Raw genomic sequence first — 23,984 nt, 5'->3', positions numbered from 1 at the left:
CATGGGAAAGAATCAGCTGCCAGAAGCAAGACAGAAGCTAGAATTGTGGTTAAGAAAGATATTGTAGATTGGTACCTTTGAGACACAGCAGAGACATCCACCTCCCCAGTTTTGCAGCATGTAAGGTTAAAGCTGTCTCTGAGCATGGATATTTGGTGCCTGGCTGCAGAAGAGTTACCAAGGCTGTGTTAAGAGAAGAAGTTCCCTGTGTAAGGGCTCAAGAGAATGAAGCAAGTGCATGCCCAGGATTCAGGGTAGGCAGCACATTCTGTGACAGGCCCTGCAGAAAACTAATGGGCAACACCTTCAAGAGGAACATGTGTAAAACCCTTTTTCTCCTCAGATATGGGCACAGATGAGTATCCACAGATAAGTACCTGGGTAAGGGCAGGATGCACAATGTATCATTTTCTCCAGTGACTCTCACTTTTCCTTTGAGTGCTGATAAAAGGTTTGACCTTTCTTTGAAGGCACAGAGTCTGGATGCAGCTCCATCACACTACAGGTGAAGCACTCACTCACAGCAGGACCTGTATTCCTGCTCCTTTCCAGTTTAAAAGACTTAAAATCATTATTCCACTTTCCATACCTTCACTGCCATGCTGACAAAATGATAGCAGGATTGCAAGGAAACACTAGACTAGAAGGATTTTTAGGGTCTCCTGTGACAGCCCATGGATAAAACACCCCTCACGTAAGCAGAGGAGGTCAGATCCTACAGCACCCTGCAGCCCCCTATGGCCAACCTCTGACCTCCCTTATGCTGGAGCTGATGGTACCAGAGCAACCAACCCTCCAAGCATGGCTTAGGCAATAACATTGGAAAAGAGACACAAACTCATGCCTTTGAGTTTAAAGTATTTTTCTTAAAATTCATAGCAAGAAATATCAAAACAAGCTTTTGAGGCACAGATTTTGAGCCTTGCTATTTTCTTTAGCCAAAAAGTGTTTGAGTGCTTTCCCTCCAGAATGTTCTGATGACCCTTTTTGTGACTGATCAGAGGGTTATGTCTGCAGTTCTAATTTCAGTTCTTGTTTGCAGCTTTTTTAGAAGGAGTTTATGGAAATAGGTATCTGCCTGATCCTTTACTTTTTTTTTTTTATTACTTTGTTCCGAAAGAAGGACTTTATTCTGAAAAGCAGCACAGTTTATTGTCTCTAACAGAGGAAGAAAATTCCCTAAATACACTAAGGTATTGCAAGGACTGTGCTTGAGCAGCTTTATGGAAAAGTTAGAAACTGAGGTATAGTCCAGAGGTTTAGCTATAAACCCATGTTTTCTTGGACATATAGGAGTCTTACCAAGATCTCTAGAAATATTTCTGTGCTTTGAATGAAATTCTTTGTGAAGGTAAACATGCTTGGTGTTGTGAGGAAAAGGGTAAAACCAGAAGAATGTTAAGGACGATGGTAGGCTTGCTGAGTGACATTGCAGCTGGGAATGCCAAGACCTGGAGGACAACAGTGTGGGAAACCCCATCCATTGTGCTGATTGCTGTTCAGACTCTGGCTGCTTTGAGAAGCAGAATCTCTGTGTAGACCTAACACAGGTGTTTGGAGAGGCTCAGAGGCCCTCTCACAGACATGCCTGAGCTCCCTGTTTCAGGAGAGAGCAGATCCAAGCTCAGAGATCATAAAAAGAACAGAGAGGTCACCACATGGTGGAAAACAACTCATCCTTGGTGAAGGGGTGCCAACAGCTGGGATGGACTGAGCCCAACAACACCAGCATTTCCACTTGTGTGTCTCCACTCAGGTGCTGCTTTGGGATTCTCTGGTGACAGAGGTAAAGAAATAAATTGACTCTTTGCATTTGAGCTGCAGTTTTGTGGTTGTTCTGGCTGCCTGCCTGCATTGACTCACATGCTTGGGTAGTACTTGCAACTCACAGATAACCAGAAGTTCCAGTTATTCCCTTAGATCCCCACTGTAGTCTTTCAAAATCTTTCTTCCTTGATTCTTCTGCTCAGAGAAGTGAAGGACCCACCAAGCCCCTGGTGCAAGGAGGGAAGGGTCACGAGGAGGGGAGCAGGTGGCAGCGTGGGCTCTGTGAATGTCTGTAGAGTACAACTGCAAAGGCTCAAGACAGATTTTCCTCCCCAGGTACAGCTGCCTGCCTGTACGAAATGCTGTCATGGCTCATGCAGCCGCAGATGGCAGTGACTCCAGCAATCATTCCAAATTAGTGACCACTTTTCTGAAGCCTTTGACAATAAAGATTAGATTTACAAACAGAAATAGTAATTTCTAGCTGGTGGAAGTCCTGTTGAAAGTTTTCAGTGTCTCCCTCTACTTGCTTGTGCTCAAATCAGATGCAGAGCACCTGCTCTGGGTCCAACCTCCGACTCCTGTGTGAGTGAAGAGCTGACTTTGATCTCTCACTAATAAACAAATATAAGAAAGGTTTTTTCAGTGGATGGGAGCAGTCCTGTTTCCAGGTAACCATGTCCTTTCCTCATGAATCACTATGGAAACCCAATTCCCTCCTTCTGTTTCCTCTAAATGAGAAAGCATGTTTCCCTCCTAGCAGAAAGGGGAACTCTTTGATTTCCTATTCCAGTCCTTGACTCCTTAATAATGGAGGGTCACTTTTAATTCTACTGTGAGGCACTGAAATTTCAGCAATGTTGAAACAGACACCCCAGGCAGTCTCCCAGCTTCTTCAAAATAACCTGCTCAAAATAACCTACTTGAAAAGAAATTAAAGCCTTTTTATTTTTTCTCAGAGAATGGTGCTGTTATGTGCAAACAAAGATGTAGAACACAACTCAGCTCCCGTGTCTTCCACCAGCCTCTCCCGGCTGATAAAGTGTTTCCTCCTACACATTATTTGCCATCATGGTTAGCTGAGCACAGGAGTTTCAGAGGACTCAGTCATGAACTTGAAAAGGTCTAAGGTTAGGATAAAGCTTTCTGAGAACATGGTTCCCATCTTTAAAAGTGTTTTCCAAGCTGCCTTCTGTCTACATTTGCTCAGGTTTTCTCCTTACCAGTTTGTGAGATTGTACTGATTGACATGGAGAAGTGGCATTATGAAAACAAATATATTGAACCTTGGTTTTGGTCAAAACGCCACCAGGCAGTACTGATCCCACCTATACTCCCATCTTCACTTTTAAAGTTTCCATTTACAACAAAAAATTAAGGCAGTAGTGTGTCCCTGAGCCCCGAACGTGATCAGGTGCCTAACTTTTGTTCAAATGCTTTTGACCACAGAAAACTGATTTTTTTGGTTCGTTCGTTTCCAAAGTTTTCAAGAATTCTGTCACTTGATGTTACTGAAGCCCTGCAATATTCAGTGGTTTTGATACCAAAGATCTGTGTTCTTCTGTCTTGGTAATCTCACCATGTGCACAGAGTTTTTAAAATATAAGTTTGGTCCTACCAGTACCTCAGTTGGGGTTATCAGCATGCTCCCCTTCCCAGCTTGCAAACTGAGATCTTACCATCTCCCACATTTCCATTTGTTTATTTATATGTCTTTATCCTGGGAACTTTGCAGCCCTACAGCCATGAGTGATGTTATCCATTCATCCTCAAATTATCATTATTGCTTCCTGTAGAGCAGTAAAGATGTCTGAAGGGATCTGCAGTTTCAGACAACCAAATAAAACAAAACAGTGCTTTCCTGTTATTAGCCTCCATGGCAATCAGAGAATTAGTTTCCACTCTAATAGACTACTTCCCAAAAAAAATTCCTTTATTTTTTTAAATTGCTGCTACTGAAGGTGAGGTGGAAAGAACCATGGGCAGGCAGTATTTTGCACCTCTCATTCATGGTGCATTAACATGTTTTTTCATATTGAAAGTCCTAATTTTAAGACAAGAAGAGTCTTCCAGTGGAAAAGCCTGCACTCGGAGCCAAGACTTTCAATAATTTGGCATAAAATTATGAAAATTTAAGAGCTTGTTCTGGCTGGAAATTTTCTGTTTAATTTTTGAGTGATCTTAACAAAAAAAAACCCCAAAACCACCAAACCTAAACAAAACAAAACAAAAAAAACCCAGAAAACAACAACAACAAAAAGATTATTTAACCTCTGGATATTTTTATGCCCTTCCAAGGATGCTGCAGTTGAAATTGTCAGGGACCAGTCGTACATTATATGTGCAGTATTGGTCCATTTCTATTTGCAGATACACCCAAGGAAAAGCAGAAGCAAAAAAATACCAGAGATGTTCCTTAAAGAGTCTTATTGGAGGCTCTCTCTCAGCAAGAGAAGCCAACTTTGCAGGTCTTGGGAGAGTTATGTCTGGGACAGATTTGTTATAGATTTCAAGGGTCAGGATTTCACTGGATATGAAAACCCTGGAGAAGAGCTTCAGTTTGGCCACTGTATCAAAGAAATGGAGCGATGGAGTAGAGCAAAAGCTAAAAGCCCTTTTCCTGATGCAGAGGATGATTCCCTCTAGCAGAGACACCACGTAAACCAGCACAGAGCCTCATTCCACATCCATCATTTGCCTTTGATGGATGCCCATCCCAGATTAAAAAGAGAAAATTCTACTCTTTGAAATTACTTCATCATGAGACTGCATCCCTTGTCTCTTCTCAGCATAGTGGTCTAGTCTTCAGAATAGTAAAAGCATGCAACTAACAGTATAGAAAAAATATGCTTTTGTCCTGCATGGCTGCACAGAGTACATAAAACAAGTCTAAAAAAATATTCTAGAATTATACTGTCAGATGCTGATTGTTTTGCATCATTGGAAGAGCATTTGCTGCAGCAACTCAAATATTTAATGTATTATAATAATTAACTATGTGAAAAAAATACTCACTGTATCCTTCCAACTTCCATAAACTGTCCTTTTTGGCATGCAGTTAAATTCTCCTTTGTGATAAACCCACCAGCCAGCTGGATAAGAAATAAAAGAGGGGATTCTAAGCTTTTTATGAAGCCCCATTTCACTTTCACGTCAGATTTAGTTCCTGGTTTTATGTTGCAGTAGCAACACATGCAGGAGCAGCAGCTCTGAAGAGTTCTTGGGGTTGTTGCCATCTCATAAGGAGGAGCAGCTGTATGGGTCATATGGGCTGGATAAATCTGGGCTGGGGCTTTGGAAAATGAAGTCCATTTGGATCCTGGGGTGCATTAAGAAGAGCAGTGCCAGCAGCTCAGGAGTGATCCTGCCCCTCTGCCCAGCCCTGTGAGGCACATCTGCAATGCTCTGTCCAGTCCTGGGCTCCTCAGAACAGCAGGGACATGGAGCTCCTGGAGCAGGGCCAGCAGAGGCTGCAGAGATGATTTAGGGCCTGGAGCATCTCTGGCAGGGAAAGGCTGAGGGAGCTGGGGCTGTCCAGCCTCCAGAGGAGCCCCAGCTGAGAGGGGCCCTCAGCCCTGGGTGTCCCTGTCTGCAGGGAGGGCTCCGAGCAGGCCCAGGCTCTGCTCCGGGGGCCCAGCGATGGCTCCAGAGGAACGGGCAGGGACTGATCCCAGGAGGTTCCACCTGGACAGGAGGCAGAACTTCTTCCCTGGGCACTGAGCGAGCCCTGAACAGATTGTCCAGAGAGCGTGTGGAGTCTCCTCACTGGGGATATCCCAGACCCCTCTGGACACAATCCTGTGCTCTGGGATGGTCCTGCTGGAGCAGGGAGGTGGAACCAGCTGCCTCACTGTGGTCTCTTCCAGCCTGAGCCATTCTGTAGACTTTGACAGTTCTTGTTCCATGTTCAGCCTTGGAGAGATACCAGAAATCCACTGACTGCTACATTTTTTGTGTGTGGATAGAAAAGGACATGTGCATGCTCATGTATGTGTTCTAGTATCTTACAGGCACAATTTCATGTCATTTTGGGTGGAAAAAGAACTGTGGCTGGGTTCTTGAAGCAGTCTCTTATGAGAGGTAACTGTCAGGATGTCTCTGCTGGCAGTGCACACCTGCCTTGTGTCCAGCCAAGCTCCAGGACCAGCGCAACTCAGCCTAGTAGAATTCCTGTTGAATATCCAGGAGGAAAGCACTGCTATAACACCAGGAGAGGGCTCCAGGAGTACAAAGGTGCTGCCTCCTCTTGTGTTGAGCTTGGTACTGTCACAGTGACACTGTCACAACATTCCCCTGCTGCTCTTCACAAAGCATATGTCACAACACAAATGAGGATTTATAAATGGTTTTGTTCATAGATGCTCCCCTTCCTGTATCTTCAAACATTTTCTCAACATTCCAGTTGTAATGTTCCAGTGTTTTTGACAAAAGACAAAAAAATAGGAAGAGCAGAAGCAAATTAATTCGTTTCTTTCAAGAAACATAAACCAAAAAGCGTCCTATTAAAGATCCCTTGCACTCTCATAAATGATGTTGACTACAAATATAAGCATTTGGAATAGAAAGTAAGTTTGTAGAACCAAGCTATATTTTAACAAAGCCACACAAATGACTTGAAGATATTTTTAACATCTATTTTCTCATCAGTTCTTTGTGAAATAACTGACTGTTTTGGCCAGCTTTGGAAGATATTGCTAGTGATCTGTACAACAGAAAGAGAATAATAGAAATGATTGCATTAGCTTGTTAATGTTGTCAAGCAGAACGGAGAATATTAGATGGAAGTGCGATAGAAATAAAAAATATAGCATAAATCCTGGAGAAAACTCATCCTATAATAGGGCTAAATTTAACCTGACTGATATGAAGTACAAAGCTTTTCCAAAAACAAATGCACAAACAAAATCAAAACAAATCAACAAAATATTAAAGAACCGCTGAAAATCAGTGTACTGTATAAACGTCAAAGGGCTCACTTTGACTCGTGGCTGTTGTTGTCCTTACAGAAACTTAGTGGCACTGCATGCAGTGTTCAGAAGTGCCTAACTCACCTGGATGCTCCTGAAAGTGTTATTCATGAGCCACCTCCCCATTTTTTTGTATTTTTTGTATAAGTTTAGTATTCATCAGAAAATAGGCCAGTGACTAAGCTCATCTTAATCAGCCAGTACCAGAATCGTCAGAAGAGATTAATACCCAGAGCAGGTCCTGGTATTAATTAACAGGTATCCCCATTTAGTTCTCTTGAGAAAGGCCAGTTTGTAGCCCAGCACACAAATTTCAAGCAGGGAAAGGGATAGACAGATCTCAAGTCTCATGCCACATAACCCCAAAAATGTACTGAAAATTTCTGCCATTACAGATGGAAGCTAAATTGTAGATCCTGAAGGGAAATACATGATACAAAGGAGGATGTTTCTCCAGCCAGCCTCTTGGTGCATGTCATTTTCCACTGTTCCAGCAGGTAGAGCCATGGCTTCAAATATTTTCCAGGAAAGCAGCTGGTCTGATCATTTGGGTTGACTACTCTCTCCCCAGCTACACGATTCTGTTTTAGATTAGAGCTCTGGAAAGAAATCCAAACCAGCCCAACCATTCCTCTTACCCCTTCATAACTGGTAGGAAGTTAAAACTGGGATCCCATCAGCTGGACAAGCCTTAATCTCACTTTGACAACTGAGACTGCCCACAAATAAATATTTAGTTCTATGGGCTGAGAAACTGCCTGGTGACCTGTCCCAATGAAGGGTGCACCCTGTGAGGAAGCAGGAGATGATTCAACTTTCCGGCATAAACACAGTGGTGGAACATGCACTCCCTTGACCTCCTGAAGTGCCACCAGCAAAGCCAAAACCACTGATTTTCCCACCACTCCCCACCAGGCATGAAAGAGAGTAATCCTCAAGATGGATGGTAATACTATGCATTAATGTGGGTTTTTGTTTGGCTTTTTGTTTTGGTTTGGTTTTGTTTTTTTAGCTAAAAGACTTCAAGCACACAGTGACTTTGGAAAACTTTCAGTTTTTTAAAATCATAGTTCATTTAAATAAAATTATTTATTTAAGTATTTAAACATTTTTAATCCCCTAGAATGTGTGTATATTTCCTTGGGCAAATTAGAACTGGCTGGTTTAGATTAAGTACATAGCACTGTTGCTATTTGTGGATTATTAGGGATAGTTTACAACCTCAAAATATGACTTTTTCTTGACTGAGGCTTTTCTGAAGCTGGACCAGGTGTGCAGTGCATTTAGACAGACTGGCTAAGGAACTTAGACTTCTGGTTATGTTTCAGTTTCTGAAGAACTGCTCTCTGTACAAAAAAAGAGAAACATCCCTCCTTCAGATGAGAGAACACACCCTGAACAGGAAAACTGAATCTCCAGACATTGTCTCTGCAGCCCAGCCCTGATATGTGGCTCCAGACAAGTGCAGGGGGTGGTTGCTGTATCCAGGGTGTCCTTGCATGAAGGTACACACTGCCGGAACCACATCTTTGTAAGCTGAATCAATAAAATAGCTTGGGATAATAAATTAACCTCTAAACACAATGAGACAATTATTTGCATTTTACTACCCTATCCGGATGAAATTGATAGCCATATCATAACTCATTTACTCCTTTTGAAAAATATCAGTCCCACCCAAGGCATAATAGTTCTGCAGAATTGTCATCATTGAGCTGTTTGAAATAGCTTACAAGTCACAGTGAGAGGCCATGCAGGCAAATATGAATATTGGTTATTATAAAGAGAAAGAATGCCATTCAGATTGTCTCCAGTTCCAGGGTAATGAGAAATTGAATTAATGTTTTCTGGTTCAATGAACAGTGGTGTTTTCAATGCAGGCAATGTTAATTATGTTGCTTTTCATGGAATTACTGCAACAAGTGCAATTTGTTGGGGCTGAGTTCTCAAACAGTGGAAATTAGTGTAGTTCCAACAAAATCAATGAAACTGTGTTTGCAGAGGATCAGAGAAGTAGCATTTTTCTTTCTACTACCCCGCAGTCTGCTGATATTATATAATCTTTTGTAACTGACACCAGTTGATGATAGTTTTTAGCATGCCTGTGTCATTCACACGCAGCAGAGCTGTACATGCTGGCTTCAGCCAGACCAGAGAGCCTGACTTCCTTAATCCAGTATTAGGATTGCCATGGAAACCTCTTAGCAAAATGGAAGATGAAAATGGAATGAGAAAAAGAAAGATATGGTCAACTCAAATGATACTTCTAGGTCCAGAAAACTCAAAGCACAGAAACTTACTAGCTTTGGGAAAACACCAGAAACTGAACTAAAAAAGGGTTTTTTGAGATTCCTGGGTGGGTTATCTCCTCATGTCCTTCACATCCTTCTGGTTTTTGTGTAAGTAACCAAAATGGCCCAGCTGTTATGACGCCTGTCCTGAGCACGGTTTTACAGATGGTTGTCCCAGCTCTTGCAGAGGTTTGATTTTGCTTGCTGAGGAACGACAGACAGTTCCTGGTGCTTTGGAAGCAGCCCATTCCTGGTCTGTGGTTGGCCCCACAACCTGTGATGCAGCTACCCAGCCATTTTTTTTGTTTTAACAACAACCAGTTTTACCAGAATCTCAGCTTCAAGTCTCAAGCCTCTTTATTTTAACGATGGGAATTCCACTCTCAAAGTCTGCATTGTCCTATCCAACATCCTGAACACTGAGCAGTACACATTTATTCAGTTATTGAAAAAAATCCCCCTCTGTGGTTTGCTGGATTTTGTCTGCATAGGTGAGATTTAAAGGATGATAAAATGACACTGGATAGCAGCACTCACATGTGGTAGCTACAACACAGCTGCAGATAACCCTCACCTCTGCATTGGTTAGACATGAATTAGCTCCAGTCTTGGGACCATGGAGTCAAAAAGATGAGCTGGTTGAACAAAGACTTTTGGCTAGAACTCCAGAAGAGAGTTTATCACCTTTAGAAGAAAGGACAGGCAATTCAGAAGGACTAAAAGTGTATTGTGATATTACTCATGAAGAAAACTAGAAGGGCCAAAGCCCTGCCAGAACTTAATCTGGCTGCTGCTGTGAAAGATAACAAAAAAATGTTTTTATAGAGCAGCAACAAAAGGAGAACTGAGGGAAATCTCCACCTTTATTGAATGTAGAAAGAAACAGAGTGGCAAAGAAAGAGGGAAAGGCTGAGGTACTTAATGCCTTCTCTGCTTCAGTCTTTAAGTGAGACCAGTTATCCTCAGGATATCCAGCTGGGTAAAGTGGAAAACAGAGAGGAGGAGCCGAATAAGGCTCCATAATGCAAGGGGAAATAGTCAGTGACTGCTACACCACTGAGACACACCCAAGTCTACAGGGCCAGAAGGGATCCACCCAAGGGGACTGAGGGAGCTGGATGAAGTGCTCACTGAGCCACCTTCCACCATTTGGAGGTCCTGGAGAATTCGAGTTTAGCTAATGTGACCCCCAGTCACAAGAAGGGCCAGAAGAAGGATCTGGGGAACTACAGGCCTGTCAGTCTGGCCTCCATGCCAGAGAAGGTCATGGGACAGACCATCTTGGATATGATCACGAGGCCTGTGCAGAACACCCAAAGGATTAGGCCAATCAGGCACGGGTTTAGGTCTTGGCTGACCCACCCAGCTCCTTCTGTGACAGGGTGACTCCCTCAGCGGATGAAGGAAAGGCTGTGGATATGTTTCCCTGGACTTTAGAAAGCCTTTGACACTATCTCACTCACATTCTCCCGGAGTCACCGGCTGCGCATGGCCTGGGTGGGCCCTGCTTCACTGGGTATAAAACTGGGCTGGTGGGGAATGGAGCCACATCCAGGTGGGACCAGCACCAGTGGGGTCCCCAGGGCTCAGTCCTGTTTAATGTCCTGTTTAATGTCTTCATTGATGATCTGGACAAGGGGATCGAGGGCACACCCAGTCAGTTTACAGAGGACACTGAAGGGTTACCAACAGACAACATGGACCCTCTCCCCACAGCTGTGTCAGAAAGAGTTCTAGAATCTGGACATCGCTGTGACCCAAGGGCAGGACCCACCACCTGGCCTTGTAGAACCTCAGACTATTGGACTCAGTCCATGGATCCAGCAGATCCCTCTGCAGAGGCTTCGTGCCCTCCAGCAGATCAACACTCCCACCCAGCTGCGTGTTGTCTGTTGACTGAGTGTGATTCAATCACCTCATGCAGGTTATTGGTAAATACATTACACAGGACTGGCCTTGCCCACCTCTGGGAAGGGACTGACACCATTTCCAAGATCTTCACTGATAAGGACACCAGCACCCAAACAGAGCTCCCATCCAATCATTTGCCACATGGGTGTTAATATCCCATTCCACCTTGCCATAAGAATCACCTCCTTTGTCCATCTATTTCACCAATTTTTAAGTCAAGAGAAGAAGTACAGACACTCTTGGTCTTTTTTTTTTTTTTGACACCTCCATGGGCACTGGGAAGCACAGCTCATTTCTGGGATCATTGGAGCATATATTCTACCTGCTCACTTTGCAGCTGGTGAAATGGCACCTCCACCTGTGAAAGGGAACACAAATGCCAGTCCTAAATACTCAGGCCTTCCACAAAAGCTCTGCATGAAACTTAATGGCCTCTGCTGTGCCAGAAAGTCTCACTGTGAATTCTGACCATTTCTCTGAAATTGACTTCTGGCAGGGACTCTACTGAGTTACCTCTCATCAGTTAAGGCAGGTGTAACAGCCTTTCCACCCAGCTCAGCACATGTGCAAAGAAACTTCAATGTGACCTTTCTCCAGCTGAATTTCAGAGGCCCAGTGTTCACAGCTGTCTGAGAAACCAGTAGCTGATTTTGAGCCTTACTGTTAAAAATCCTTCTAACTCCATTTCACCAGCATACACACACATCACCCTCCCCACATCTTCACCAAGTGCACTTACAGGACACGCAGAGCTGTTTCTCCTGTATGATCTTTGAAAAGCTTGTTTAGCAGCCACTAAAGTAGGCTATGTAAATTACTTAGAAATTAGAATTTTTACAGGACTGACAGCTGACATCATGAATTACTGTATAAATAAGTTCCATGTTGACAGGAATTCACAAAGGAGACTCATACAGTGATTAGTGTTGCCTTCAGCAAGGCCAATATAAATGCTACATCAATGCCTGAGACAAGCCAAACTAATCATTGCTCATAGATGTCAGATGTCTAATGGCAATGCTGGAAATCACAACAAAGTGCTTTCTTTGCTGCAAAAAAAGGAAAACACATTTTATAGATCTTGCTTAGACTTAGAGACTTCAGGTTTCGTTTCCAGGGGAGGTCAAATAAAACAGTGTATGTCCTAAAAGCAGAAGGAGTAATGTCTTTAAAGATCAAATACAAATGTCAAATTAGATAAAAGATAGTATTGCAATTGCAAGATTAAAAACAGGACATCCCACTAGATATCCAGAAGCTCCAAAAACATCAGTGTGAATACTGAAGATTAGATATTTTCAATTACCAACAATACATAGATAAAAGCAGTTTTGTGCAGGTTCATTAAAAAAAATAAAGCTGTGTATAGGAAAATGAATAAACTTTTACTTAGTTATGATACTCCAAATATTTACTGTTAAAACTTTGGATGTCTGCATGGAGTCATCATAAAACCTGAGGTCCATTGTGCACTCATACAGACAGGTAAAAAATGCTGTCCTTACGGGTCATTGCAAATTCAAGTTTTATATATTTACAAATTATTTCATCACTTTCATTCAGTCACAAGACAATCTCATCTCTCAAAGGTAAGAGGCTTTGATTGCCTGACTCTACAAATACACTACACAGAACTTCACTTGCTGGTCTAGAAAGCAGCAAGATAATAAACTCCTAACCCAGCTGTTCTGCTGCAAAACCCAGCTATTCTGCTGCAATAGTTTACAAAGCAAACTATTTTGCACTGATATATTTGTCTCACATGCTCTTACATGACTTCTTCATTCAAAAGGCAGTCTCAATTTTTAAGTATGTGAATGCTGCTTCTAATAAGCATAATAAACAGAAATTGATTCCAGAAAAGTTCTTAATATGGAAAAATACAGATACAGAGTAGATCACAATAAGCTATTTTTTTAAGGGAAACAGGAGCTAAATGGTGGCTGAACTATTCTGGCCTTCCAAAACTACTTGCAAAAGTCCAGTTGAAAAACAAACCCTCTAGAAATGTTTTTGAACAGCTATATTTGAATACTATCTTGCTGCATTCATGCCTGTTGCAGTAAAATTAGACCGAATGAGACGGCAGTGATTGGTTTTTTTGGCAGTGAGGTGTTACACTCTTCCATGTAATGTGTACCATTTTCAACTTGTTTCATTTTGCACATAAAACTATTTCAACTTTCAGGAAACAAGTTCCCTAAGGGCAACTAGAATTAAAGACTAAGAGGGCAGTTTACAGGGTTGAAAGCTCACAGGCTGAAGACAATATCAATTGTTATAACAATTAATTTCTCCTCGCTTGATTTGGCATACATAAAAAAGAGCTGCTCTTAATCTACCTGACCTTGTATACTACCCCACTAAGTTCCAAAGAGCTTTTCTAGCTGGCAGTTCAGTGCCTCCAGATGTGTTGTTCATGACAGTGAGAAGGAGGGATAGTCTCACAAGGGAAACACCTTAGAAAGGTAGAGCAGTTGAAAATGGCAAAATCTGGCTATTTCCTCTGTTTGCATCTGATCCTACCCTCAAACAATCCAGTGGGAGAATAAATTGGACTAATTTAATTAAATACAGCAAATTACACTGCAGAATATGGTTGTATGGAGAATTTCTGAAATTTAAACTTCCACCACAGTCTAAAGGAAAAACTCGGTTAAAGCTGTCCATGAAATTATGTATATGGGGAATTAAAATGGCAGTTCTGCATCTGTTAACCCATGACAGGAACTGCATTATGAGTCAGCACAAATCAGCAATGATTCTGGTTATGTGCGGCAACAGGAACTCAGTACTCTTTGGGAGGAAAAGAATAGTTCTGGATGTATCTCTTCACACAATGTTTTAAGGACCTATGCATAGAAACAAGCACTTCAGGGGTGAAATGTCAGAAAACAAACACAGGATGGAACAACAACAGAATGGAGAATTTCATTCAGCCAAGGCTGGAACTCAAGCTCTACATTGTATGAGGATGCAGGGGAAAGCAGCCGAGCACCAAAACTGACCAAAACTTTCTTGTAGCTGGCAAATTGTATGAAACTTAAATTATGTGCTCCAGAGGGTCAATATGTAAAAGCAGAGCTGAAAGCAAGGGCTGAGGAATTCCTAGATGCACTTATATTCTCTCTTTTGCATATCTCTGGAACTGAATTTGATGAACAGGAAAGCATTTGAAGCACAGCTTGCTTTGCATTGTTATTAGTGAGCAAAAATGAAGTCATTTCCAAGAAAATCACAGTGTGGAAAAGAGGGTTAAATCAAAAGCAAAAGGAATGGAATTTGAAGCATTCCTGATTTCCAAATGCTTCTATTGTCACTGTACTTTATCAGCATGTTCCCCATCTGGTTAAGAAAATATTCCATGGAAATAGAGCCTTGATCTAAAAACATGACATTGTTTCTATTCTTTTACATTTGCTTTCCATTTTGAACTGCTCAAAACATTTGAATGTAACAAGAAAAATGTACCTAAATCACATTTGCACACCAGGGAGATTGTCTGATGAGGGAATCTGGATAGGGAAGATATCACTGGCAATTCTTCTCCCAGCATGCTCAACATTGTCAGGTGTAAAGCACAGCCCTGACAGACTCTGAAGTGCTTCTCCACTGGTGGGACAATGACTGTTTTGAAAGTTATAAACAATAAAAGGCAGGGTAACCTGCAGGCTTGGTGTTCACTTTGATCTCCTCTGTGAATTCCTGAACATAGGAACCAGCAATTCTGGTCCCTGGTGCTCCATTTGTAGCTAGAGGGTTTGGCACAAGGATTTTGAAATGGTTCCCCATCATGGGTTCTACTTAAAAAGCCAGGCAGTGTAGCAAACAAGGTGTCTCATTAGCTCTGCAGAGATGCTCAGCAGGTGAGCTCTTTTCCTGCTTGGGAATAGCAGGAATTTGAGCATAACAGAAAAAAGGGGCTTTCTCTTAAAAAAAAAAAAATGCAGGTACTTTCATTTGTCATTTCAGATTTCTTTGCTCCTCTCAGGAGCATGTCCTTTCACCTCCCTAATCTTCTTAGCTATCTTTTGAAAATGTGATAGAAAGAATGAATAATTCTTTTAATCTTTATCTTTAAAATGGCCAGATATCTAGGGAGAGGCAAAAGTTCCTGCGTAAAAAGGGATGGAGATATATATATATATATATATAAAAATATATAATTATACATATATATGTATATATGTATATATATGTCTATGTGTGTGTATATATATATGTATATATTCATAACTGAAAAGCCTTTTCTGCTACAGGTTCACACCACAAAATTCTATAGTTCACATACCTGTATCTACAATGTGACAATACAGAGTAGCCGAGTTATGTTACCTGGTATAGAAAAAATTAATAGAAGCAAATAGTTGTCTTATTTTTACAGGGAGTAAGAATTACTTTAATCTTTTAATCTGTATCAAATAAGTATTTATTTTATATTTACAGCAAATTCTATCTTCTAAATTTGCCTCTTGGTAAATCCACCAGGGAAGAGCCTGAGTGACTGGTGAGAAGCCAAATCTCTTGTGCACCACTTCTATTACAAGGGTAGCACAAAGGGACAAGTGACCACATTCCCCTGCTGTGTTAAGCAGTATTCACACAAAAAAAAAAAAAAAAAAAAAGACAGATGCTTAGCAATGTATTTTATACACACACTCATCATTATTCTGGGAAACTTTTTAGATTTTGTACTTTCTTGAAAACATTTGCCTGAAATGAAAAAGAAAAAGCCTATTTTTGGGTGTCTAAAAAATCCTCATGAATTTTGAAAATTTCCACTAAAGTAACTTAGAAGATAGGCATCATTACCATCTACTAATCCCTTTCAGTTTAATATTGCAAAGAACAAACCTTTCCTTCTTTAACACTTAAATAATGCTGCTGTGTGATCCTTGTCCCCAGCACAGAACCAGCAGATTTTTCTCCCTGCAGCACATTTACTAAGTTTTTATGCATTCAAGTTTCACTCACTCACTCCCTCACTCACTCCCTCACTTACTCACTCACTCACTCACTCACTCACTCACTCACTCACTCACTCACTCACTCACTCACTCACTCACTCACCTCCTGAGTTCCTGCTGCCTAGAAATGCTCTGGAGGAGCTCCTGAAGGGTTTGGTTTTCCAGAGCACATGTATCAAACAGGGAAAGAGAACTATCAACATCAGAACGAATATTTTTCAGTAAAGGAAACAAATGGATGCTCCTTCCTCCACCCTCATTTGGAATTTTCTGGTCAAAGCAAATGCCGAAGGTTAGCATTGATTATTTCAGCTGAATGCAACCAAAATCACTGAGGAAAATGCTGACACTCAGATGAAAGGACTGAGAATAGGAGTGGGCAGAAAAGGGAAACCAAAACAAAAGACTATGTCTGCAGCCTCTCTATTTATCTCTTGGTCTGTTCCTCTTACTGTGCAGCTTCACCATAAAATACAATTCCTGATGGACTTGAGCTAATACTTGCAGATGTTTTCAGCTCCACAGGAAAACAGATTTATTTAGTAAATAAGAAACTATAGAGCATACTTATGTGTACCTGACTAAAATAAATATTTATGCATATATCTACCCTTCCCAAGGCACGCATGACATAAACCAGTGCCAGCCTTGCATGTGAGAGTTTTGCTTTGTAGCTAACTGAAAATAGTCAAAATTGGTGAATTAGCATTTGCTAAACTCCATATTATGCTCTCTGCACCTGAGCTATCTCATTTAAACTTACCCCAGATGTGTTTATGCAGACAGAGATTGCTGTGCATTTATCATATTGTCTCAGTAATACTGTGACATTTTGAGTAGTCTAATTTGCACCCACGTGACTTCCTGCAAAATGAATTGTTGCTATTAGGAAGAGTAAGACAGGTCAAATGTGGAGTAACTGGATGCCCCTACAGTCATTAAATTAGCAACATATGGAAAAAAGGGTTGGCAGCAATCAGCTGTTGTCCCTTTTACTCTTGTGAACATGAGAAAACATTTTGAAAAGGTAGCCTGCTGATCTGCTTGAATGCTTCACACACTTAGGAAACAGATATGCCAAGTCTCACCATCCATCTCCATTTTTTTGGAGCTTCTTTCCCAAGGATAAATTTCAGCACTTGGCTCAACTAAGATTGAAAATTATATTCTTACTTGATGAGAACTGAAGGCTGTTTTTATTCTGCTGGTTTATACTCTCAAGTGGATCAAAAAGTTTTTAATTGTGCCCAGACAAATTAACTTTGAGATCAATGTTTACAAGTGGGATTTTCAAAAAGGACAGTAAGCTAAGTCTTGGCATCTTGATCTTGCTAAAAAATATTCTCTCTGGTCTTCTGAGCAGCTTGTCCTTTACACTGTGGAAGTGTTTTAGCAGGATGATTGTCCATCCTATTGTTGTTCTGTTAGAACTCTAAACAGAAAACTCAGATTACTTGGCACCTTCCAGTCCATCTATAGAATCAATATGTGGAACAACATAACATCCATTAATTTTTGTTATTCCATCCATTTTCCTGTACAAAGTTCTGAGCTATGTTAAACAGACTAAAAGGGAAATCTTATCAAAGGAATCTTACCAAAATTAATTTAGCAGTGTTCATTAAATAGCCAGCATGAATGAGGGCCTCATTGTTTTCTAATACTTCACTCAAAAGGGTACTTCTGGAGATTGTTTCTGGCTCAGAGTCATTAACACATTGACTAGTATCACTAAAATTACCTTTTGTGCTTTCTGGTCTGCAAGTCTCTCAAGAATACAGTGTCATTTCTTGCTCCCACCCTGTGCTGACTTCAAAATGACACCTGGGTTTCTGCTTTACTAGTAGAATCCTTAGGAAAACCTAGGAAGAATCATATATAGGGTTTGAGCTAAGTCCTAGCCACATGTGTTACATGACATTTAGAGCAGATTCAGTCTTTGGGAGTGCCTTGATGATGGCAAAAGCTGAGTGTTGTTTAAAAATGCAAAAGTAAAAATACACAGGTGTTTACAGAAATAATACACACATCAAAAACTGAAATACAGAATCTATCAAAGTCAATGAGAAAGCCCATTTTAATTGTGCTTGTGAAGCCTATAATTGGAAACTAGCTGACTGAAAAATTAATTCATAGCTGAGATATTTGAAGATCCTCACTAACTTCATAATTCTGCTAATCATTTATAAGTCTGAAGATATTTACACTTTGCTAACTGCACCTCCAAGAGAATAAGACTGAGATCTGAAAGCCTACTGGGCCCCCCTCTGCCAGCATCTCTTGTCTCACTAGCAATGCATTTGCAGCAATGCAAGTTCTCTTAATTCAAAACTCTCATTCTTGCTTTAAGATAGTGACACCTTAGGTTTTAGCTTTTATATTTTTCAGATTCTGTAGTACTATAGTGTGTAGTTCTGAACTTCATATTAGGGGATTGTAAACTATTTTCACAGAGTAGGTAGACAAAACAATTCCTTCTCTAGCTGGGGACTAAGGACAAATGATCCACATTTCAGGCCCAAGAGCATAAACAACAGTGGCCTGAAGAGAGAAAAATAAGAAGGATGGGACTTCATAAGCTTAGGCTATAGTTGGACAATTAACTCCAACATACTAAGGGACCGAACTTATAAAAGCGAGAGATGTTGTGACCAATGATCCATTTTGTGACTATTTTGGGTTCATCTTGGGTGTAGCCCTGGCTGGGCTCTTGTGCTGCCCAAGGTGTATCCATTGAGGCCTTTTAATAAATACCTACTTTATTCTTTAATTCCATCTAGCCTCTGTTCTATGTCAGTCTTCACGAGGCATCAATAGAATTGATGTCCTGTTGATGTCCACTGTCCTATCTTGCTACAGCTTAATTGACAACTCCGTTGACAGACAAGCTATAAAAGAGTATCAGTAGATTTGCAAAGGAAAAAGAAAGATTGAAGAAGTAGGAGAAGCACACTTGTATGATTGCAGTAAGTTATGTTTAGAACTGGATGTGGAAAAATCCAATTTAAAGAGTAAGTTTCCACTTATGCAGAATTAAATCAAGCCAAATGCTGGAGAGATGCTCTGTGATCTAACTCAAGTCCTTTCCCTTTCTCTGTGGAAGAAGTGGGATGCAATGGCCCAGTCCTCAGTACATGTTTACATCTTCCTTTTTTTCGACTGCCCTAAAGTTCCTTTCCCAGCTCAACTTTCCAGTGATCAGTCTGAAAGGCAGAAGTCTAGTGGTCATAAACTTCTCCCTTCACACAGAAATTAGGCAGGTGGGCACTGCAGCTTTTCCTTGCTTTGGAGCAGGAATGCAGCTTTTCATAGCTTATCTCAAAGGTCATTCCACCTTTTTCTGTTCCTTGTTCGTAAAAGGACCTTTGAACTCAGGTAGCACTGGGAAGACATATTTGCAGGGGGAAGGGTTTACCTTCACCAGTTCTGACCATCTCACCTCAATAAAATAGAGGGGTTCTTGAGTGATTTTGAGCCCCCATTTTCTGTAAGTCAGCTTATCAAAGGCACATCAAGGAACTGATTTCCACATGCAACTCTTTAAGGATTCTCTGTCACAGAAAGGAAGGTGACAAGAGGAATGATCATGAAGCCATGAGAAGGCAGGCACAGTGAGTGGCTCATGCAAATGCTTTCCTTCAATGCTACCTTTCATCATCTTTACCTCTTTGTCTAAAATTGAGTACCTCTGCCATAGTCTGATCCCAAAATTTCAAGGGGAAAACAAATGTAAAGCTCTCCTATTAAAAAAAGAAATAATATTTGCATACAACTTCCTGAACTTCATTAAATTGGAGAACGCAAAGCAGGATTCCTTGCCCATGTTTCCAATCTCTATCATCTGTACAAAAGGTATATGTGGTGACTGGATCTGTTACACTTCCTTTTGAGAAGCACTGTACAGGAAAGAAGAGTTGCTGAAACAACTGCTCCCTCAGCTCTACTCATGTTTTGTCAGAATAGAAAGAAAGCAGGATGCAGAGGGTGTTTTTAATGATGTATGTAGCACAGCTAAAAAATAGGACTTCCCCTGAAGATGGGATGGGTTTTGTGCCACAAGATGAAAAAGGAACTAAAGTCAGGATTTTTTTTACTGAAAAAGATTGATACAACCATCCTGAGGCAAACTGTCACTGGTGTAATAAGAAGGAGCAGCTGTCAGAGAATAGGAATAGTCATCAATTGCTTGACAGAACATGACAGCTTGGTTCATAAATAGCTTCTTATGTGAAAACAGATCCAAACCACAGAGGCAAAAACATATTGTACAGAGAATCAACTCTCTGCTGTGCTAGCCTCATTCTAATTAACACTCCAGTCCTGAGGCAGAAGAAGCCCTCTTCCACAGTCCACATTGCAGACTCCTGGTGTTTGGTATCTTTTAAAATGAAAAAAAGACCCATTTTCTGGATGGGACTCACCTGCTTGTTGCCATGATATTTTCTGAAAAATCCTTTTGCCAGGATTTTCTCCTGAGGAGCTGAGGAGCCTCAGGAAAGAAATGTAAACAATAACTATCTGCTGCTGTGGAATGCAACAGGTGCATCGGTGATTGGTCCATGTTGGTTGCTTCTATTTAATGGCCAATCACAGTGAGCTGGCTCTCTGAGAGTCATGAGCTTTTGTTATCATTCCATTGCTCTCCTGTTCTTTCTAGCCTTCTGATGAATGTTTTCTTTCTATTCTTTTTAGTATAGTTTTAATATAGTATTTTAATACAATATGCATCATAATATAATAAATCAGCCTTCTGAAACATGGAGTCAAGATTCATGTCTCTTCCCTTGTCTTGGCACCCTCGAACACCACCATATCTGCCAAATCAGTATAGTCAAAATTACTACATGAGGCCACCCTGGCTCTGCCCCAGACTGAGCAGGAACTTCAGTGGAGCCTATTTTTCCTCTCCACTTACTGGGTTTCTTTTGAAGATTGGTATAACATGCAAGGATATTTCAGAGAAGTGCAAGACACCGCTGGGAACAACGTCTATAAAAAGGAGGTATGAATAAAAAATTGCACTGTATTAAAATGAATATGCACATGCAACATGAATATATCCATTTTTAATGACACATTTTATAACTGTCAGTGGAGGAAAGTTATGGATTTCTAATTCTGAGAGAGTGATAATAGGAAATTATGTCTTTAAACAAAGTCATGCTTATGGAGCGGGCATATGCCCCAGACAGAGTTAGTGCAGAGCACTCAGTACACACAGTGCAGGAAAACACTGCAAGTTTATAAGAGCTGTGTAAAGAAAATTGGCAATTATTTAAAGAGAAATGATTATTTTTTATGCATGCCGGGCTATGTTGTCACAACTGAGGCTCTTCATAGAGCTGTGGCCTCTAAAGTGACACAGTCACATTCCAGTCCATTTAATCCAAATTTTTCTTTGGTCTTACTGCAGGTGAAATGCATGAAAATAGTATCTAAAATTCCTGCAGTGTTGAGTAACAGATCCAAGTTTTTTTGACATTTTATGCAACAGAGATAAGAACTCAAAAGAATTATTCCAGCAATTTGTTGCTTCAATAACTCACTGTGTTTTTGCTGACAACTTTGTCTTTGATGATGTCAAATTTAGTGGCAAGCTTTAAGACTGCAGTGTATCTAAGATGACAAAGGCCTATCCTCCTTTTCATTGCCTGCCTGAATCCACATGTATGTCATTATTCCTCCGTATCAAGAACAAATCTAATTTAAGGCACGTCTTGATGCAGTTTAGATCTTTATTCTCAAACACAGAATCACAGAACCATTGAGGCTGGAAAGGAAGCCCAAGATCATCAAGTCCAACTTGTGACTGACCCCCACCTTGTCAATGAGTGCCACATCCAGTCCTTCCATGGACACCTCCAGAGATGGGGACTCCACCACCACCCTGAGCAGCTCCTTCCAATGCTTAAAAACCATTGTCTTGAAGAAATTCCTCTTGATATCCAACCTGAACCTCCCTTGGCACAGCTCAAGGCTGTTTGCTGGCGCCCTGTCACCTGGGACAAGAGCCCAAACTTCCCCTGGCTGTAACCTCCTCTTTGCTTCCACTGTAGAGTATTTTGAGGCCCCTCTCAGTGCTTGGCCCCAGGATTTCTGTGACAGCTCCAAAGAGTTCTTGGAGGGGTGAAGAGGGGTTAACCCCATAGCTGCAGGAAAAGTGTGTGAGCAGCTCAGAGAGAGGGCAGAGAAGGGACAGGTCTCTGCCCTGAGAGACGGATAACCCTGGCCCCGGTGCCCTGTGGGGACCAACTGGTCCCAATAGGGGAAGCCCAGACCTGTTTTCCCCAGCACTGTGAGGGGGATCCTGGACAGGGTGAAGGCAGCTGGGACTCTCCCAGGGATGTGAGGAGGGGATGCGCCCTGTGTGAGGAAATGTTGAAGGCAGCCCAGTGCAGGGAAGTTGTAAGGGTTTTGTGGAAAGTTTCTTAAGGATACTTTTGTTCCTACCTGTGAATTCCCAAGCACATGACTTGGGCAGGGTGGCTCTGGGGAGACTGGTGCCTGTCCCACCCCAGGAGCCCCAAAGAGTAGCTGACCACAGTTCTCCTGGATTTTTCAGGGCAAACCTCTCCTGCAAACTGAACTAACTTCACCTCAAGTGAAGTTTTTAAGGTTTAAAAAAGTTTTCCTCCGGGTTATCAGCACTATCTGCCTATTTTATAGAAATTGTGGCCTGTTCTGATGCAGGGCACCAGGGCACCAGCAGAGATGCCAAAACAGAGCTGCTCAGGTGCCATCTGTAGGGTCAGTTCCTTGGTAAATATTTATACTAAAGATAAACTGACAAGCTTATGTGAAGGACCTCTAATTTATTTAATTTTACAATCTTTCAAAAATTTGAAAGATTGAGGCTCTTCTTTCTTTCAATTTTTTCTCTTTACCACTGTGAGTCCAGTGCTAAGAGACGTATCTTTTTTCCTCATACCTCTTTAGGTTGCTGTGCAAGTCTGTTTAAGACAGAATCTGTGCTAGTGTTACTTGACATGGCAGGAGGACTCTGGGTGTACTGAGTGTTAAGGGCCTGGTACATGTTCAGCTGCAAGGCATAGACAAATACTTAGGATTTTGTTTTAAATTGGGATTTAAAAGAAACTCGGGGCCAGGACTGCAGGACTGTTTCATTGTTTAACTTCTCATTTTCTTTGTGACTTCGATTTGTGTCTGCAACTCAGCTCATGGGAGAGCTTTGGGGTCATTTCTCTTCAGTCTCTGCCTTGAGAGGCGTCTACTCTTTGTTAAGAGTAGGAGAGAAGATGGTCAGTGACAGTGATCATGACTGGGGTGAGAAAGATTTTGGTTTACTTAAAAGGTTTTGTCAAATAAAAGAGCAACTGCAAGCAAAAGGAATGATTTTCAAATTTAGAAATACTCAAACCAGTCTAATTAAAATATTAATTTTGGTTGTTTGGTTTGTTTGGCATGTCTTGTTTTGTTTTGTTTTCTTTTGTTTTATGGGGAAAAAACCTGGAAGCTTGGGACTAGCAATTATAAAGATGAATAATTCCATAATAAATACCGATCTGAGCCTTGGTAATTAGACCCTTTAGCACTTTGATTTTTTAAATGAGAATCTGATGCTGAATGGATTCCAAGAAAGGCAAGCAAAGTATAACGAATGTAGAGAAGTAGTTTGCAGTCATATTTGTATCAGACTGGTGTAGGTGTGATATGCCCCAGTACAGAATTCACTCCGTGTTTTGCCACAGAATGAAACTGATAATTTGTATTCAGCTATAACCTAAAGGCCCAAATATAACAGGTAGGGTTGGGATAAGCAGGTGACAGATAAGCAAAGTGTGGTCTAAATACAACAGAAGGGAACTTCAAAACTAAAAAGTTTCATTTCTTATGTCACTCTGTGTATCGTGCAGTAAAATTCAGGACTTGCCATTTAATATGGCCAGTAATGCTATTTTCTACTACATATTGCACTAGATTCACATAGACAATAGGATTCTTGTTAGATTTTTTTTCAGCACAATTTTAATTTTCTAGACTACAAGCTGATTCACACTCTAATGCTTAAAGAACCACATCCCCATCTGAATTTCTTTAATTATTAATCCTAGAATTTCAGG

At 41.1% G+C, this 23,984-nt stretch overlaps 1 long non-coding RNA gene across 1 annotated transcript in view; it reads right to left on the bottom strand.

Annotated features, from left to right (window-relative positions):
* Positions 1-20,422, bottom strand: part of LOC135300766 (uncharacterized) — a 55,419-nt gene extending 34,997 nt beyond the window's left edge. The window contains exons 1-2 of the long non-coding RNA XR_010362543.1: positions 20,325-20,422; positions 17,645-17,765 (exon numbers count right to left, since the gene is read on the bottom strand). This is a non-coding gene — a long non-coding RNA (uncharacterized LOC135300766). The remainder of the gene's footprint in view (positions 1-17,644; positions 17,766-20,324) is intronic.
* Positions 20,423-23,984: the final 3,562 nt, after the last annotated feature.

This window comes from Passer domesticus, chromosome 5 (genome assembly GCF_036417665.1).
Source record: "Passer domesticus isolate bPasDom1 chromosome 5, bPasDom1.hap1, whole genome shotgun sequence".
Taxonomy (NCBI): Eukaryota; Metazoa; Chordata; class Aves; order Passeriformes; family Passeridae; genus Passer; species Passer domesticus.
The sequence above is the reverse complement of the archived record's forward strand: the minus strand, read 5'-3'. Positions and strand labels throughout refer to the sequence as shown.